The sequence below is a fragment of the Epinephelus moara genome, chromosome 5 (genome assembly GCF_006386435.1).
Source record: "Epinephelus moara isolate mb chromosome 5, YSFRI_EMoa_1.0, whole genome shotgun sequence".
Classification (NCBI taxonomy): Eukaryota; Metazoa; Chordata; class Actinopteri; order Perciformes; family Serranidae; genus Epinephelus; species Epinephelus moara.
This window is the reverse complement of record NC_065510.1, coordinates 30035603-30041964: the sequence shown is the minus strand read 5'-3', so window position 1 is coordinate 30041964 and position 6362 is coordinate 30035603. Positions and strand designations below refer to the sequence as shown.

At 40.9% G+C, this 6362-nt stretch overlaps 1 protein-coding gene and 1 long non-coding RNA gene across 9 annotated transcripts in view; both read right to left on the bottom strand.

The window, feature by feature from the left end:
• Positions 1-6362, bottom strand: part of LOC126390983 (complement C3-like) — a 94705-nt gene that overhangs the window by 33638 nt on the left and 54705 nt on the right. The gene's annotated exons all lie outside the window — the stretch shown is intronic.
• LOC126391007 (uncharacterized) lies at positions 155-1569 on the bottom strand. The gene is made up of 2 exons (XR_007570010.1): positions 1248-1569; positions 155-1188 (listed from the first exon to the last, which is right to left on the bottom strand). It is a non-coding gene; the product is annotated as an uncharacterized LOC126391007 (long non-coding RNA).

Sequence of the window (6362 nt, the reverse complement as noted above, 5' to 3'; positions counted from 1 at the left end):
AGGAGAGGAGAGGAGAGGAGAGGAGAGGAGAGGGTGTTAGTTTAGTTTCATGTACTTGCACATGAAATACATCATCCTCATATCGTCAGGATCTAAGCTAATCAAGGGTGTGCAAACAACTACATATGAGTTCATGGATGGTTGGAGTGCCTCACCAGGTGCTACTTTGGCGATTGGCCCAAACAACAAAAGATCCATCATTTTTACGGAAGGCCAGCTCGTTCCGGTAGCCTAGACACAAACAAAAATACATAACATAGTAATACATAACTTCTTTTACTGACAGCCATTCAACTTGGAACCCAGCTGGAGGAGTCCTGTTACATTTTTTTCTAGGTAGCGTGCGTTACTGTCTACCAAACTGCCTTTTCTGATACCACCTCAGTCAAGTCAGATTTTTATTAAAATCTGAAAATTAAAATTTTGGTTGAAGTATGTTTCAGCCTCAAAATGCTATTATCCGAAGGCCTTTTAAAAAATGTTTCCAACATGACCTGATGTAGGTTTCTGCATGATGTCGTTGTGCTGTGGACGCCATGTCAGTTCGGTTCCAAAAAGTTGCTTTACTTCCCTTTGTATTCATTTTGAGCCTCTCTGTGGTCATTTTAGTACCTCTTTGTAATCATTTTGTATCTCTTTGTGGTTGTTTTGCCCCTTTTTGCTGGTTGTGGTGCATCTGTTTGTCTCTTTGCAGCTCTCTTGCATTTCTTTGTCATCGTTTTGTGTCTCTTTGTGAGCATTTTATGTGTCTTTGTGGTCATATTAAGTCTCTTCCTGGTCAGCACATGTTAATTTGAGGGACAATTTGGAGATGAAGGCCAAGGGGGCCTAAATCTCTCAAACATGAGTAGTAGTGTTAGTTAAGTATTTTGACAGAAACAGTCATTTTGCATTGTAGAATACAAAGAGTTGCTACCCTGACCACTGATCAGTTAGGGGGTAAGCATTGTAAGCTACGTCACAGCATTCTGATAACAGTTGAGTTGGAGTTTCCACTTTAAAAACACAAAAAAGAACACTGATGGTGCCACCCTCTAAAATACCGCACATATCCCTTGTCCACCAACAGAGTGGGCTCCGCTCCGGTTGCCACGCCTAGTTTTGAGCCATTCAGATTTCGATTTGGACCAAAGGTAAATTGGTTTGGAACCCAAAAAGTTAAAAAAAAAATAGCAGATTTTTCTTAACCTGAAGTGTGAACCATCACATCAGTGGGTGTGTCACATAAATAGCAGATTTTTCTTAACCTGAAGTGTGAACCATCACATCAGTGGGTGTGTCACATTCTACAGACTGGAAAGAGAGGATAATGAATGCAACAATAGATGAGTCAAATGAGAAATCATTGGGAAAAAATAGCTTACAGCGGTCTAATTAATAGTTGGTCCATGCTTGTTTTTTGGATAAAAACAAAAATCTGTAATAACAGAACAAAAGCTCTCAGGTAATCAATGAAATCTGCCACTTTGCTACTACTGTTTGTTGGATCCAGAGCTAATTGGTGTAAAAGGGACATGGAGCTTTCTGGTACCTGTGCTGATAAGTGTCTGTGTGTGTGTTTGTGTGTGAGCTTACCGGTCTGAATGTGTTGGAGGGCTTCAGCACGTTTCTGAAAGCCCACAGCCTCCCACTGGTTGGTTTTGTCCAAATATGTGGTTGCAATGACCGGCAGGGTCATGTGGATCATGTTCTGCTCTCCACAGCCTGAGGGCTGATAGATCAGACTACCCATAGATTTCCCACTAATGGCGTTCTCCACCAGTGCAGCCACTTGTTCTCTTCCTGCACGTACACACACAAACAGAGAAACCAAAACACCCAGTGAGGTGGTCATTTCCCAGTAAGAATTACACCAGTTTACACCAGTGCAGAGTCCAGTGTACAAACACAGTATCACATAACATGACAAAATCTATCTCACCTGTCACAGAAATCTGTGTGCTGGTAGGTGTGTTTGGAGCCAAATCTTTCTTAGGAATTCCACTGTTGAGAGTTTCTTCTTGTTTACCACCTAAAAAGAGAAACAGTGGGTGAGTTTGGGGCTCAATTAGCAGGTGATGAAATTATATATATTACCAAATTACCGCACATTGCGGCTATTTTATGGGTAAACTCACCAACTCCTTTATTAATGGGATCTAGAGTTACAATCTGAGGATGTTTAATCAGTACGCCTTCAGGCTGGAATAGGGATAAACATTAGAAATCACAGTTATTTTTGAGTAATCTCTATCTACTGAAGGGTAACAAAATGCAATATCAGAACAGCCATTTATACTCAAGCAGTAAAACCCAGGTCTCAATAATCCAGTCATATGCTGTCATATGTCATATGTGTTTGGGAAGTACTAAGAATACAGCCGGATGAATGAGACTTGGATTATACTGCTCGAATTGAGTGAGAGTTCGTAAACGATGTTTTGATATAGTTTTGCTGTTGTTAAACCTCATCCCCAGTCAATCAATTGATTTAATACGTTTGCTGTTTGTTTCCCATTTCTCTTACCACCACCCGTAGCATCTTCATGATTCCGTCATTGAGGGACGAATCTTTAACAGCTGCTTTGACCTCAACGGGGTAGTGTCCATCTTTCATGGGAATAATGATGAAGGGTACAGATCTGGTAGTCAGGGGCCCAACGCTGACTTCCTGACGATACTTTCCACGTTTTGAAGCTGAACTGCACACGTGCTCCTTCTCAATCAGATCCACACGCACCTTGAAAACGAGACAAAGATGGAGAAAAAGACAGAGGTATATGTGCCGTTGATCAAAGATGAACCCCTCCCCCACCATCGTTAGGATCATAATCATCAGTTTCATTGTGGGTTGCCTAACCAAGAAGCAACATTGGGGCGGACATATATGGAACTGGGAAGGTTGGGGGTCCTCCCTCAGAAAATATCCAGCATAAGAAACTTAATTTCTTGCATTCTAGTGAATTTTTATGCACTACTTTGTATATTTCCTTCATCAATTTAAGGTGGGAATGTCTTCTGCTGCTTCTTTGCATTTCTCTGATGTTTTTATCACTGGAGTCAAATGTACATGTTATAAATATTAAGGGGGCGCGTGACCCCTGTGTTCCCCTTAAAATTGATGCCTATGCATCTAACAATGATGCATCTGGACTTTAAAGAAATGTAAAGCTGAAAATATTGCAGTGAGGTTGCTGCAAGTGTTGGACTGACCACCATGTGAAGCTATAACACTTATCAAAGATTTCATTCCATTATTTGAATCATGTTAGTCCAGTGTTCATTGTTGTTTTTGCTGTTTTATTTGCAAACTCCTGAGAAAAATATCATCGTCTCAATAATAATACCGACTTACGGGGATAGGATCTGGGCTGTAGTTGTGGAGGATTGCCTTCACTTCGAGCTGCTCTCCACGGACGGCAGAGTACGGCAGCCTGAGATCGATGAAGAATTCCTTGCGGACAATTACCTCTAACGGCTGGCCGACACAGATTCCTTTTAAGATAAGAGGGATTAAAAAACAAAACAATTGAGGAAACAGATAGAGAGGTAGGGAAATGTGTAAGGGATTGGAGAGGTTTAAAGTTGGAGGCACAACTAAAACACAGGAGAGATTTTGGTCTGTGAATTCTCACCATTAGTCTGTGACAGACTGATGCCAGTGAACTGCCAGGTTGTGATTGAGTCTTGCAAAGGAACGTTTTTCGTAAATGATGTGGTGTCACTGAAACAAAGAGAAGTGTTAATGCTTTGAGCAGTAAAGGATAGCTTTAATATCCATGGTGTCACTTATTAATGTAGTTATCAGTGTATTTTATCATGTCTATATTCCAGTTGACTCACCAGTTGGGTGATTGTCGAGGGCAAGTAGGCAATTTGATATCAGACCACAGCCAGCTTTCAGGGAACTTGGTGCGTGAACCAATTTCATTGCTGTCCATGTAACTGTTGTCCTCCTCCTCACCTAAAGTGAAATTTTAAATGTTATTATTTAGATTGTTTTCTAACTACCAGTATAACCATGATGAATAACCACCCAGGGCTTCAACCCATCCCTCATCCTTGTCACTTACTTCGAGCCAGTCGTAGGCTATCCTCCTTCATCTCAGCTCGCTGGCTTTCCATCTCCTTACAGCAGTGCAGGAAGGCTGTGACACAGGCTGCACCATCGTTGATGTACTCTGAGCGTCTCTCACACGTGTATGAGAGCAAAGATTTCTGCATGCCATCCAAACAACAGTCACGTTCCAGTTTCTCTTTATACTGACTCACTGGAAAGGAAGAGGGTTGTGCAGGAGAGAGAGGTAAGGAGGTATGAGTACAAGAATGTTTTGAAGCATTTTTAAAATAAGGCACATGAGAAATAGAATGTTTTCCTTTATTTATTTACATGCCCTCTATCTGTAGATTTAAATAAGGAACAACAAAAAATAAAAACAAAAAAAAAAATGGAAAGGGAGGACAAAAAAAAAGAGAAACCTGCCAGGGGGGAAGAAACAAGGGCTCCCTTTCTCTTCAGTATGAAAGAGGAGCAGTATGAAGGACATTATTGACATATTAAATAAATAAAGAAGTCCACTATAATCATAGTGGAGAGCCTGATCTGGGTGACATGTTAGTTTAGAGCTGTGGTTCTTACCTAAGCTGGTTGAGACGTCCATTATAGTGGTTCGTTTCTTCCTGCTGGGGGCCGCACATTTCATTTCTGGAAAAGCAACATAGACAAGATCTTTAACAGAACCCAACAAAGTTGGACTTAGACTTGACTTTTTGCACTATATCATTGATTTGAACCTCATACAATCAGAGTGAGGTCATTTATCAGGTTGGACACATGGACAGGGTGTGAGGGTGAGAACATCTGATCTACAGTTGCACACAGGGAGCCATGATCAGCTCGTGTGGCAGTCGCCATAGTTGACTGTTGACACCAACATGGAAAGGCCTCAGAGGGTTGGTTCACGCAGGAACATCATCTCACTTACCCCAGTTTTTGTTTTATGTGCTAAAAATTTAAGAGAATGGATTTGAGAAACAGTGTCTCCAAAACTATCTGCAAGTCTTGATACCAAAAAGGGGAGTAAGAAATTTAGGGCCAAATTTCACACCTGGCAGAAAGTAGAGCACAGCCAGCGCCCACGTTGTGTAAATAGCAAATGTACTTCCATTGTATTTTCATCTGTGCGCTCACGAGCTAGTAGGTCTTAAAATGAGGAGTGGTCAGTTGCATTGTTGGCGTATTGCTAATTTGAGGCAGCAGAAAGCGATTATACCACTGACCAACAAAAACCAGGTCTAACAACAGAATGGTGCTGTATTTTCCTGCTATTTAAAGAGCAGCCTCTGTTTGTTCTGTAGGAGAAATACACAGTAATTGCATTTACTAGACATTTAGCTGTTTATTTTTTACTGAATAAATGGTCCCTGTTCTGAAATCTCAGTGGGCCTATCCAAATTACTGCTTTATTTTTCGTCAGATTAGTGCATCCCCATTAAGAGAGACACTGTGTGCATTTACCAACAAGGAGCAGTGTAGCTTCAATAATTATTTCAGACGCTACACATTTAGCTCTGTTTCCTCCGTCAAGTTTATACCGACAGCTTTTAGTTTTGCTGCTTAAATGTCGCATGATATTTGCTGCAGTCACATTACAGGTCTTACTGCATTACTTTCAGCAGCTTCTCCAGTTTGCCAAATCTGCCATTTAAAAAGTATTGTACAAGCTGCAGGTGTACCTGGCTTTTAAAGGGAGTGGGAAATGACACTGATTGGCTGAATACATGTTTAAAACACACCTATGCTTAATTGAGGAACTAAATACAACTCCTTGTGCTTTACTTTGCACCTAGATTATGTGTCATTTAACTTGCAAAACCTCAGTTGGACACACCCTAAATGCACTTACACCATACACTACTGATCATTAAAATAGGACCCACAATTAAATTTAGTTGAAAAGACCCTTTAATATGAAGTTTTTTTTAAATTTTATTTCATTGGTACAGTATTAAAGCCTAAAGAAGCTACGTTCAAGGTAGGAGAGAGTAAAGTAGTGTCACCTTGTCTGTAGGCAGTCCCAGAAGCCGTGCTGGACTCAAACAACAGCCCAGCATTGAAAAACACATCCATACCGTTCTTCCCTCCACCTGGTGTGCAGCCTGTGTCATACTTCTCCACAATATCCCACACCTGAGCACGATGGAGGTCATTCACACACAAAGATACAAACAAACAAGACATATGGCATGAGTCACGCTTACTCAGGCAATGTCTTTGCTGCAGGGCAGAGTTATACTGGACATAATTTGAAGCCAAAATCTACCACAAAAGTTCACGTGTCATTTGTTTAAATACGTTTTTAAATTCAGCAACTTTCAAAAAC